Below are 12,238 nucleotides of genomic sequence, written 5' to 3'. Positions count from 1 at the left end.
CTATGTATCTATGCCCTAAGCTTTTCGGATAATCCAGCTGCCTTCAGCCAAATCTTCTACTTAAGTTATACAAACTCCTGGGCTTCCAAGAAGGTTTGTGTCTACTTCCTGTAACTTTATAATTTCTCCCACCACCCTGACCGATCCCCTACATCTCCCCCTTCTCTGTTTTTCACATCAGGCCTTGTTGTTTGAAGAGTACAGATGGGTGCAGCAACACGTCTGTCAGGCGAGGCAGTCGTTGCTCTTATTCTGGCTTTGCATCCTAGAACTAGCAAATAACATGAGATAAACGTGAGTATAATCAGTAACATTCTTTTCCAATCAAGGAGTGACCTGTAGCGTTACTTGGCACTTCAGTTTGATGTGTGCTGTTACTAAAGATCCTCACTGGGGGTATGTTAGTTTCTTCTAGTGAAGCACTCACATTTTTAGAAGCTGGAAAGGGGTTGTTTGTCTAAGCAACAGGGCAGAAAAAAGGCAGATTAGAAGATGGGCTTAATAGAGTGTGGCAGGTACAGGTAGCAGGCAAAGTGAGAGAATGAAAAAGGAACAGATTATCTGGAGTGAATGGTGTTTGTGTTTGGAGTAGGATTTGCTTAGTCTTCGGAGTTGTCCTCTTCAGCATCCTCCAGATAATGTCTGGGGCCTGTGTTGTCTGATGAAGTCACATCATCTGGGGCTGTGGGTCCTGCCGGGTCATCTCCTTCATTTCTGGTATTGGGTTGGGTCCTAGCCATGCCATGGTAAGGTTTGATGCATCATGCTGGAATCCAAAGAGAACCTGAGGGGGTGTGAACACCAGCATATCCTCTTCCCCATGTTAGCAAATCATCTGGACCACACCATTCATTACTGTTTACATCCTTCCATAAAACTACAGGTTTTGTGTCTTGAGAAGTTTTAGCAAAGTGCTTTTCTATAGCTGGTAGAAATTTGTCACCTAAATTTTAAAAATGAAGGGTAAATGAGGTGTGTGCTAGTAGTGTTGCAGGGTGCTTACCCATACTTTCCCTCTTTTTGTTTTCTGAGCATATTTTTAAGGATGGAGTGGGCACGTTCTACTATGGCCTGTTCTTGGGGGTTGTATATAAAGCCTGTGGAATGTTGGATGTTCTGTGTGTGACGAAATTGTTGAAGTTGTGAGCTGATGTAAGTTGGACCATTATCAGTTTTAATTTTTGTGGACTGCCCCATAAACGCAAAAGTTAAAAGAAGATGTTTAATGACATATTGAGTGGACTCTCCAGGAAGAGCATGTGCACTAATTAAATGAGTGTAGGTATCAACAGGTACATGTACATATCATAGTTTTCCAAATTCAGGGATGTGTGTACATCTATTTGCCATAACTGATTAGGTTTAAGTCCTCTAGGGTTAACACTTGTAGAAGGAGGGGGTGTGCCTGTGAGTTGGCAATCTGGACATTGTAGGATAATTTGTTTACCTAGTCTCTGGGTAAGTTGAAATTGCTTAGATAAGTTTCTCCAGTTTCGGTGGAAAAATTAGATATATTTCTCCAGTTTTGGCAATTGGGTGGCTTGGTCAAGCAGTGATGTCATAACTTGTAGGTCTGCTTGATCATTGCCCTAAGTCAATGGGCCAGGCAGTGAGCTGTGGACCCGAATATGGGTAATAAAAATAGGGTGTGTACGTTGATCTAGCAATTTCTGAAATTAGAGAAAAACAGTGCACAGGGTGGGCTCCAGAGTGAACTTAATGAGTGCTGTCTCAAGGTTCTGCAATAAATAAACATAGTAAGCAGAGTCACTAACAATATTGATGTGCTGAGTGGAAAAAGTCTCCAAAGTCAATATTAAGGCTCCAACTTCAGCTCTTTCAGTGCTAGTAAACCCATATCGAGTGAGGGAATTATGTGGTCTGCACCAGACAGCCACTTTTCCGTGTTTACCCGAGCCATCAGTACACAATGTGAAAACATTAGGTATGGGGGAGTGAACTATTTTTGTAGGTAAAATCACAGTAGTTCAAGATAAGAACTGAAGGAGTTTGTCAGCAGAAAGGGCATGCTCTATATGGCCTGTGTAATCAAAGAGGGCTATTTGTAGATCTAACGACAGGGGCAAAACTGCTTCAAATTGCTTTTTACTTAAAGGAATTCTTATGACATTAGGATCATAACCTAGCAACAGATTGCATCATCTGTGGCCTGAATAGATGACTTTACTGATTAACTGGATATAGGGAGAGAGTGAGCAAAAAACCCATTCTAGAAAGTGCAGCCCTGGGGCCATCTGTCCTATTAACCCTGTAGGGGAGTGTTTAGTGGGAAAAATAAACAATTGAATTGAATACCATGGATCAACGTAATCTAGTTGCCTTTGAGAGATAGCTTACTCTATCTCTTCAATTTCCTTTTTCACCGTGGGGGTTAAATACCTGGGAGAATCCAGGGCTGTATTGCCCTTTAAGATAGAAAACAGGTTTTGCAATTTACCATTAGTAATGCCCAAGTTGGGGCAAAGCCAGTTAATACTGCCTAGTAATTTCTGATAATCATTTAAGGTGTGTAAGTTGCTAGTATTTGATTTAACCTTTTGAAGTCTTACTGACCAGAAAGTTAGTATGTACCCAAGATATTTCCAAGGAGAAGACATTTGTACTTTTTCAGGTGGGTGCTGTGATGACACCTCTTGACTTTACATTCTTTACAACAGAGGCATATAAACTTAAAAGCATTGGCTCCATTGGGGCTGCTAGTAATATATCATTCACAAAATGAATAATCTTGCAATTAGAAAATTCTTTTCTACTGGGGAGCAAAGCTTGATTTACATGATACTGACACATGGTAGAACTGTTCAGCATTCTTTGAGGAAGCACTTTCTAACGAAATCGGCAAGCTGGCCTTTCATTATTGGTAGCTGGTATGGTAAACACAAATTCTTCTCTGTCCTGCTTTGCAAGGGGAATGATATAAAAGGAGTCTTTTAAGCTGATAATGATTATAGGCCAATCTCAAGGAATTGCCATGGGGGAGGGGTTGATCGCCCCAGCTGAAGAGACCCCATTAATTAGTATTAATTAGTATTAACAGCACGTAAGTCATGCAAAAGTCTCCATTTACAGTACTTTTTGGGAATGACAAAGATGGGCGAATTCCAAGGGCTGTTAGATGATTCTATATGGCTGGCTTTTCATTGCTCTTCAACTAATTCATGGGTTCTTTGCAATTTCTCTCCCTTCAGAGGCCATTGTTCTACCCAAATTGGATCTTGACGGAGCCACATCAGGGGTAGGGGAGGGATAATAACAGTGGCCATTATTAGAAAGGGATCTGCAGAGTGACGCCCCCATTGGGCTAAAAGGTCCCATCCCCATGTTGCAAATGACAGGATCTCACTCTTGTTTTACGGTTGAATAGTACTCCATTGTGTATATGTCCCATATTTTATGTATCCATTCATCTGTTGATGGAAATAGATTGCTTCTGAATCTTGCCTATTGTGAATAATGCTATAATAAACATGGGAGTGTAGCTATCTCTTTGATATACTGATTTCCTTTTTTTTGAGTATATACCTAGCAGTGGGATTGCTGGATTGTATGGATTTAGTTATTTGAGGAACTTCCATGATGCAGGGAGACCCCCTGAAACTATTGCTATGGAATAAAAGATGAAATGCTCCTGATTATTGTAAATACAAAATTGCATGCAGGATTGTGTAAAGACAATGCCAGGTTGGACTGCCAGAATGAGCCAACAGTGCGTGATGTGTTTAGCTTATGAATGGATGTGCAGTCAGGGAGGTCATATCACCAAGATTCCTATCCCAGAAAAGCAGATGTTCATAGCTCTGGGAATGGAATGCAACCTTTGTGGAGAGCCTATAAACAGATGCATAGGGGGTGCCTGTCCATATGGATAAGATAGGGCTATAAATGCCCTCATCTTGCCATGGCTCTTCTAGGCCTCTTTAGGGTTAAGGCATACTCTCTTCTGAGCATTTCTGGTCTAATCAGTTGTCTAGCTTCACGTCCTGTTACTATGGATTGTTTGTAACCAGCTTTTGTTGCAACTGTTACTGCTGATTAATATCTTGCTAATCGTAGGTTATGGAAAGACTGTGTTTCTGTTTTAAGGCTCTGTTAGAAATTACTGATGCACACACTATATTGTAAATTCTTATCTCTGTATACTGTACTTCTGCATACAGATGTTATGATACAGAATTACTTCATCCCCATGTGACCATCTCACCTCATAATCAAATGACCCTAAATCCCTCACTAACCTACCCCCACACTCACTAAACTTAATAATAAATGCTGGCATATCTAGTGCATTGTTGGCACCGTGGGACCAGAAGGCGGTGACCCCCTTGTACCCAGCTTTCACTATCTTGTGTGTCTATTATTTCTCGACCTGCTGATCCACATGGGAACAAAGAGAGAGCCCCATTACATCGCAGGCTGCTGGCCAGATCTTGCAATACCATACTGTTATTCATAGTGGCTACAATAATTTACATTGCCATCAAGAGTGTACGAGGGTTACCTTTTCTCCACATCTTCACCAGCATTTGTTATTGCCTGTCTTTTGGATAAAAGCGATTTTAACTGAGGTGAAACGATAGGTTATTGTAGTTTTGATTTGCACATCTCTGATGACCAATGATGTGAGCACCTTTTCATATACCTGTTTGCCATTTGTATGTCTTCTTTTGAGAAATATCTATTCAGATCTTTTGCCCATTTTAAGATCAGATCATTAGATTTTTTTCCCTATAGAATTGTTTGAGTTCCTTATGTATTCTGGTTATTAATCCCTTGTCAGATGGGTAGTTTGCAAATATTTTCCCCATTCTATGTGTTGTCTCTTGAATTTGCTTATTGTTTCCTTTGCTGTGCAGATGCTTTTTAACTTGATGTAATCCCATTTGTCTATTTTTGCTTTGGTTTCCTGTGCTTGTGAGATATTACTCAAGAAATCTTTGCCCAGTCCAATGCCCTGGAGAATCTCCTCAATGTTTTCTTTTAGTAGTTTTATAGTTTGAGAGCTTACACTTAAGTCTTTGATTCATTTTGATTTGATCTTTGTATATGGTGAGAGATAAGGGTCTAGTTTCATTCTTCTGAATATGGATATCCAGTTTTCCCAGGGTCATTCATTAAAGAGACTATCCTTTTCTCAATGTTTGTTCTTGGGTTTTTTGTCATAAATGTGTTCACTCTAGATGTATGGATTTGTTTCTGGGTTCTCTATTCTGTTCCATTGGTCTATGTGTCTGTTTTTATGCCAGTACCATGCTGTTTTGTTTACTTTATCTCTGTAGTATAATTTGAAGTCAGGTAATGTGATTCCAGCAGTTTTGTTCTTTTTGCTTAGGATAGCTTTGGCTATTCTGGGTGTTTTGTGGTTCCATATAAATTTGAGGATTTTTTTTCTATTTCTGTAAAGAATATCATTGTTATTTTGGTAGGGATTGCATTGAATTTGTAGATTCCTCTGGAAGTTTTAGCATTATTGATTTGGTGCCGAAAATCTGGGACAGGAGGACTCCTTCAGGAGACTGGTCCCCTGTCCTCGCCCTCACTCCATGAGGAGATCCACCTATGACCTCGGGTCTTCAGATCAGCCCAAGGAACATCTCCCCAATTTTAAATCAGGTAAGAGGCCTCTTTTTATTATCTTCTCCAACCTCTCTTGCTATCCCTCCACCCTTCAATCTCTCCCTTCCTTAACTTCAGTTCCTTTCCCTTTCTGGTAGAGACAGAGGAGATGCCTTTTATCTGTGAACTCAAGACTCTCGTGCTGGTCGTGGACTTGGGAAGACAGTCTTCTTTTGGTGTTTAATCACTGTGGGGACGCCTGCCTGATTTTTCACCCACATTCCAGAGGTGTCTGGGACCCCTGCCTGGATCCTTCACCTTGGTGGCAAGTACCACCTCCACTGGGTGGCAAGTACCACCTCCCTCTCTCCGTGTCTCTACCCTCTTTTTTCTCTAAACTTAGCTGTTTACTATGGGCAAACTTCCACCCTCCATTCCCCCTTCTTCTCCCTTAGCCTGTGTTCTAAAAACCTTAAAACCTCTTCAACTCTCGCCTGACCTAAAACCTAAGCGTCTTATTTTCTTCTGCAACACTGCTTGGCCCCAATACAAACTCGACAATGGTTCTAAATGGCCAGAAAATGGCACTTTCAATTTCTCCATCCTACAAGATCTAGATAATTTTGTTGAAAAATGGGCAAATGGTCTGAGGTGCCTGACTTCAAGGCATTCTTTTACACAGCAGTCCCTCCCTAGTCTCTGCTCCCAATGCAACTCATCTCAAATCTTTCTTGTTTCCCTCCTGTCTGTTCCTTCAATCTCCATTCCAAGCTCTGAGTCCTTTGAATCCCCCTTTTCTACGGACTCATCTGGCCTCTGCCCTCCTCCCCAGGCTGCTCCTCACCAGGCTGAGGCAGATCCCAATTCTTCCTCAGCCTCCACTCCCTCACCCTGTAATCCTTCTATCACCTCCCCTCCTCTCACCTGGTCTGGCTTACAGTTTTGTTCCATGACTAGCTTTCCCCCACCTGCCCAACAATTTCCTCTTAGAGAGGTGGCTGGAGCTGAAGGCATAGTCAAGGTTAATGCTCTTTTTTCTTTAGCTGACCTCTCCCAAATCAGTTAGCATTGAGGTTCTTTTTCGTTGAGTATAGAAATCCAGCCCAGTTCATGGCCTGTTTGGCAACAACCCTTAGATGCCTTAGATTGCCCTAGACTCAGAGAGTCCAGAAGGCTGTCTTATTCTCAATATGCATTTTATTACCCAACCCACTCACGCCATTAGAAAAAACTCCAAAACTTAGATTCTGGCCCTCAAACCCCACAACAGGACTTAACCTCACCTTCAATGTGTACAATAATAGAGAAGAGGCAGCCAAGCTGCAACACATTTCTGAGTTGCAATTACTTACCTGCACTGTGAGAGAAACCTTAACCACATCTCCAGCACACAAGAACTTCAAAACCCTAAGCTGCAGCAGTCAGGCATTCCTACAGGACCTCCTCCACCAGGATCTTGCTTCAAGTGCCAGAAATCTGGCCACTGGGCCAAGGAATGCCTGCAGCCTGGGATTCCTTCTAAGCCATGTCCCATCTGTTTGGGACCCAATGGAAATTGGACTGTCCAACTTGCCCGGCAGCCACTCCCAGAGCCCCTGGAACTCTGGCTCAAGGCTCTCTGGGTGACTCCTTCCCAGATATTCTCGGCTTAGTGGCTGAAGACTGACACTGCCCGATTGCCTCAGAAGCCTCCTGGACCATCACAGATGCTTTGGGTAACTCTTACAGTGGAGGATAAGTCTGTCCCCTTCTTAATCAATACGGAGGCTGCCCACTCCACATTACCTTCTTTTCAAGGGCCTGTTTCCCTTGCCTCCATAACTGTTGCGGGTATTGACAGTCAGGCTGCTAGACCCCTTAAAACTCTCCATCTCTGGTGCCAACTTGGACAACATTCTTTTATGCACACCTTTTTAGTTATCCCCACCTGCCCAGCTCCCTTATTAGGTCAAGAAGTTTTAACAAAATTATCCGCTACCTTGACTATTCCTGGACTACAGCCTCATCTCATTGCTGCCCTTCTCTCCAACCCAAAGCCTCTTTCGCATCTTCCTCTTGTATCCCCTCCACCTTAACCCACAAGTATGGGACACCTCTGCTCCCTCCCTGGCAACCGATCACATGCCCATTACTATCCCATTAAAACGTAATCACCCTTACTCAGCTCAACACCAGTATCCCATCCCACAATAGGCTTTAAGGGAACTAAAGTCTGTTATCACTCGCCTGCTATAGCATGGGCTTCTAAAGCCTATAAACTCCTTACAATTCCCCCATTTTACCTGTCCAAAAACTGGTCAAGTCTTACAGGTTAGTTCAGGATCTACACCTAATCGACCATATTGTTCTGCCTCGCCACCCTGTGGGGACCAACCCATACACTCTTTTGTCCTCAATACCTTCCTCCACAACTCACTATTCCATTCTCGATCTTAAAGATGCCTTTTTGTTTTTCTATTCCCCTGCACCCCTTGTCCCAGCCTCTCTTTGCTTTTACCTGGACTGACCCTGACACCCATAGTCCCAGCAGCTTACCTGGGCTGTACTGCCACAAGGCTTCAGGGACAGCCCTCGTTACTTCAGCCAAGCTCTTTCTCATGATCTACTTTCTTTTACCCCTCTGCTTCTCACCTTATTCAATATTTTGATGACCTTTTATTTTATAGCCCCTCCTACAAATCTTCCCAACAGGACACCCTCCTGCTCCTCCAACATCTATTCTCAAAGGGATATCGCGTATCCCCCTCCAAAGCCCAAATTTCTTCCTCATCCTTTACCTACCTCGGCATAATTCTTCATGAAAACACATGTGCTCTCCCTGCCAACTGTGTCCAGCTGATCTCTCAAACCCCAACCCCTTCTACAAAGCCACAACTGCTTTCCTTCCTGGGCATGGTTGGGTACTTTTGCCTTTGGATACCTGGTTTTGCCATCCTAACAAAACCATTATATAAACTCACAAAGGGAAACCTAGCTGATCCCATAGATCCTAAATCCTTCCCCCACTCCTCTTTCCATTCCTTGAAAACATCTCTAGAGACTGCTCCCACACTAGCTCTCCCTGACTCATCCTGACCCTTTTTCACTACACAGAGCCTAAGTGCAGGGCTGTGCAGTAGGAATTCTTACACAAGAACCAAGACTGTGCCCTGTAGCCTTTCTGTCCAAACGACTTGCCTTTACTGTTTTAGGCTGGCGCTCATGTGTGTATGTGGTGGCAGCCGCTGCTTTAATACATCTGAAAACCCTCAATAACAGGCTATGCTCCACTGACCCTCTACAGTTCTTACAACCTTCAAGCATTAATGTCCTCCTCGCACCTTTCACACTTACTGTCAGCCCCTTGACTCCTCCAGCTCTATTCACTCTTTATTGAAACCCCAAAAGTAACTATTGACCAAGGGCCCAATCTCAACCCAGCTTCTCACTTAACAGCCAACACAAGTCCTGAACCACATGACTGTGTTTCCCTAATACACATAGCATCTTCCCCCTTTCCTCAGATTTCTATTCTTCCAATTCCAAACCTAGACCACACTTGATTTATCAATTGCACTTCTTCTAAACCCAATCAATTTTCACCAGCTAAAGCTGGATATGCTGTCATGTCACACACCTCCATTATCGAAGCTGCTGCACTTCCTCCCTCCCCCACTTCCAAACAAGCTGAAGTAATTGCTTTAACTTGTACACTCTCTCTCGCTAAAGGAATGCACACTAGCATTTATACTGACTCCAATATGCTTTCCATGTCCTCCATAACCATGCTGCCATCTGGGCTGAAAGAGGCTGCCTTACCACACAAGGCTCTTCCATTATCAATGCCTCCCTAACAAAGGCCCTCCTTAAGGCTGCTCTCCTGCCAGCCAAGGCTGGAGTCATTCATTGTAAAAGACACCAGAAACCAACTGATCTTATTGCAAAAGGAAATGCCTATGCTGACAGGACAGCAAAACACATAGCCAGTGCCTCCACACCTGCCAATATTCCAGCCCCCACTCCAGAGGGCCAGTATTTTTCTTTCTCCTCTATCACTCCCATCTACTGTTCTTCTGAAAACCTGCTCCACCAGTCTTTTCCAACTCAGGGCAAGTGGTTCTTAAAATCATGGAAAATTCATTCTTCCTGCCTCACAAGCTCAGTCCATTCTTTTTCCCCTTCATGACCACCTCCATGTGGGATACAAGCTTCTGGCTTGCCTCCTGTGGGCCCTCATCTCCTTCCCTTCATGGAAATCCATCCTTAAGACCATCACCTCTCAATGCTCTGTCTGCCATGCCACCAGCTCCCAAGGCTTTCTCAGGCCTCCTCCTTTTCCTACACATCAGGCTTGTGGATTTACTCTGACACAAGATTGGCCAATTGACTTTACTCATATGCTCCATGTCTGTAAATTAATTAATTAATTAATTAATTAATTTTTTTGTTGAGACGGAGTCTTGCTTTGTCACCCGGGCTGGAGTGCAGTGGCCGGATCTCAGCTCACTGCAAGCTCTGCCTCCCGGGTTTATGCCATTCTCCTGCCTCAGCCTCCGGAGTAGCTGGGACTACAGGCGCCCGCCACCTCGCCTGGCTAGTTTTTTGTATTTTTTAGTAGAGACGGGGTTTCACCATGTTAGCCAGGATGGTCTCGATCTCCTGACCTCGTGATCCGCCCGTCTCAGCCTCCCAAAGTGCTGGGATTACAGGCTTGAGCCACCGTGCCCGGCCACATTTAAATATCTCTTGGTTTGGGTTGATACCTTCACCAGATGGGTCGAGGCTTTTCCCACTAGTTCCGAAAAGGCTACTGCAGTCATCTCTTCCCTTCTAACAGATATAATTCCCTGATTTGGCCTCCCTACTTCTATTCAATCTGACAATGGTCCGGCCTTTATTAGTCAAATCACCCAAGCAGTTTCTCAGGCTCTTGGTATTCGGTGGAAACTTCGTACCCCAAACCATCTTCAATCTTCAGGAAAGGTAGAATGGACGAATGATCTTTTAAAAACACACCTCACCAAGCTCAGCCTCCAATTTAAAAATGACTGGACAGTACTTCTACCATTTGTCCTCCTCAGAGTTAGGGCCTGTCCTCGAGAGACCACAGGGTACAGTTCATTTGAACTTTTATACGGACGCACTTTCTTGCTTGGCCTCAACCTTGTCCCAGACACAAGCCTTCTGGGTGACTATCTTCCAGTCCTCCAGCAGGCTAGACAGGAAATTCTCCAGGCTGGTAATCCTCTCTTGCCTACTCCAGATTCCTAGCCACAGGAAGATACCTCTTTTAGTACATCCTCTCATCTTTTCACTTTACATTTCCAGTTTTGCCTTACACAAGGCCTCTTCTTCCTCTGTGGCTCCTCCACCTACATGTGTCTACCTGTTAATTGGACAGGCACATGTACACTAGTTTTCCTTACCCCCAAATATCAGTTTGCAAATGGGACCAAACAACTTCCCCTCATGACACCAACACTCCACTACTGTTTTGTTTTTCTTATTATTAATATAAGAAGACAGGAATAGGCCTCGACTTACTCACTGCTGAAAAAGGAGGACTCTGTATATTTTTAAATGAAGAGTGTTGTTTTTACCTAAATCAATCTGGCCTGGTATATGACAACATAAAAGCACTCAAGGATAGAGCCCAAAAACTTGCCAACCAAGCAAATAATTATGCTGAACCACCTTGGACACTCTCTGGTTGGATATCGTGGGTCCTCCCAATTCTTAGTCCTTTAATACCTGTTTGTTTCCTTCTCTTATTTGGACCTCGTATCTTCTGTTTAGTTTCTTAGTTCCTACAAAACCACATCCAGGCCACCAATCATTCAATATGACAGATGCTCCTTCCAACAACCCCACAATATCACCCCTTACCCCAAAATCTTTCTTCAATTTAATCTCTCCCACTCTAGGTTCCCACGTCACCCCTAATCCCACTCACAGCAGCCCTGAGAAACATCACCCATTATCTTTCCATACCATCCCCCCTAAAATTTTCACTGCCCCAACACTTCACCACTATTTTGTTTTGTTTTTCTTATTAATATAAGAAGACAGGAATGTCAGGCCTCTGAGCCCAAGCTAAGCCATCATAACCCCTGTGACCTGCATCCAGATGGCCTGGAGCAACTGAAGAACCACAAAAGAGGACATTCTACCATTGTGATTTGTTCCTGCCCCACCCCAACTAAACAATCGACCTTGTGACATTCCTTCTCCTGAACGATGAGTCTCATGATCTCCTCACTGAGCACCTTGTGACCACCGCCCTCCCCCCCCCCACCCCGCCCCGCCTGCAAGAGATAACCACCTTTAACTGTAACTTTCCACTACCTACCCAAATCCTATAAAACTGCCCCACCCCATCTCCCTTTGCTGACTCTCTTTTCAGACTCAGCCCACTTGCACCCAAGTGAAATAAACAGCCTTGTTACTCACACAAAGTCTGTTGGTGGACTCTCTTCGCATGGATGTGTGTGACAGGATAGTCCTATTCTACCCTCCTTGTAATAGTCTTTTTGAATAAAGTCTTTCCTGCTAAATTCGGATTTGTTTTTTATTTGACAGAGTAATGGTCTGTGCACATAAAAGACTAACTGTGCACACTTTACCAAGGCCTGGGTGTGTGCACATGAGGAGGAGGCTGTGCTCAGTGTGTGTGTGTGTGTGTGTG

At 43.7% G+C, this 12,238-nt stretch overlaps 1 protein-coding gene across 1 annotated transcript in view; it reads right to left on the bottom strand.

Moving 5' to 3' along the window:
* The window catches only part of LOC111533878 (LON peptidase N-terminal domain and RING finger protein 1-like), a 44,911-nt gene extending 32,673 nt beyond the window's left edge, over window positions 1-12,238 (bottom strand). Inside the window, 1 exon segment of the mRNA XM_026455542.1 lies at window positions 12,004-12,238. The gene's annotated coding sequence lies outside the window, so the exon portion shown is untranslated.

This window comes from Piliocolobus tephrosceles, chromosome 21, assembly GCF_002776525.5.
Source record: "Piliocolobus tephrosceles isolate RC106 chromosome 21, ASM277652v3, whole genome shotgun sequence".
NCBI lineage: Eukaryota > Metazoa > Chordata > Mammalia > Primates > Cercopithecidae > Piliocolobus > Piliocolobus tephrosceles.
This window is presented reverse-complemented; position numbering and strand designations above follow the sequence as displayed.